The following is a 673-nucleotide window of genomic DNA, read 5'->3' as shown; positions in this document are numbered from 1 at the left end:
CTATCGGATCCGAGCTTGTTGTAGCCGCCACCTTCTTCAAGATGATCCTCTCCGTTGGGAATTGATGGCAATTGGTGGCCAAGTTCTCTATGATGTGAGCGGCCTCCGCGTGGCTTTTCTCCAACAATGCTCCATTGGCCGATGCATTCATGTCTCTTTGCATCTCACCACTACACCCGGTGTAGAATACACAAATGATTGTGTTTTGATCTAAACCATGGTTAGGGCACTTCCTTAGCATCTCTTTGAATCTCTCCCAAGCTTCGTAGAAGGATTCTCCATCAAATTGGTGAAATTGGACTATGTCCTTCTTCATCTTCATGGTTCTACCCGGAGGGTAGAACTTGTTGAGAAACTTTTGAGCCATGTTCTCCCATGTAGTGATAGAACCACCCTCTAAAGATTGGTACCATGTCTTGGCCATGCCCCTTAGCGAAAAGGGGAAGAGTCGAAGTCGAATGGCATCCTCCGGGACTCCATTCATCTTGATGGTGCCGCATATCTCCAAGAAGTTTCCAAGATGTCCATTCGGGTCATCTTGGGAAAGACCGGCGAATTGGTTTTGTTGTACCATATTTATGAGGGCCGGCTTGAGCTCAAAATTTGTGGCGTTGATTCTCGGGGCATTCACTCCTCCTTGTTGGACAATGGGTTGGAACATATTGCTAATAGG

The 673-nt window shown here is 47.0% G+C and overlaps 1 non-coding gene across 1 annotated transcript; it reads left to right on the top strand.

Annotated features, from left to right (window-relative positions):
* Positions 1-212: 212 nt before the first annotated feature.
* Positions 213-319, top strand: LOC131013721 (small nucleolar RNA R71). Its single transcript, XR_009097808.1, has one exon. It is a non-coding gene; the product is annotated as a small nucleolar RNA R71 (small nucleolar RNA).
* Positions 320-673: the final 354 nt, after the last annotated feature.

The sequence above is a fragment of the Salvia miltiorrhiza genome, chromosome 2, assembly GCF_028751815.1.
Source record: "Salvia miltiorrhiza cultivar Shanhuang (shh) chromosome 2, IMPLAD_Smil_shh, whole genome shotgun sequence".
Classification (NCBI taxonomy): Eukaryota; Viridiplantae; Streptophyta; class Magnoliopsida; order Lamiales; family Lamiaceae; genus Salvia; species Salvia miltiorrhiza.
This window is presented reverse-complemented; position numbering and strand designations above follow the sequence as displayed.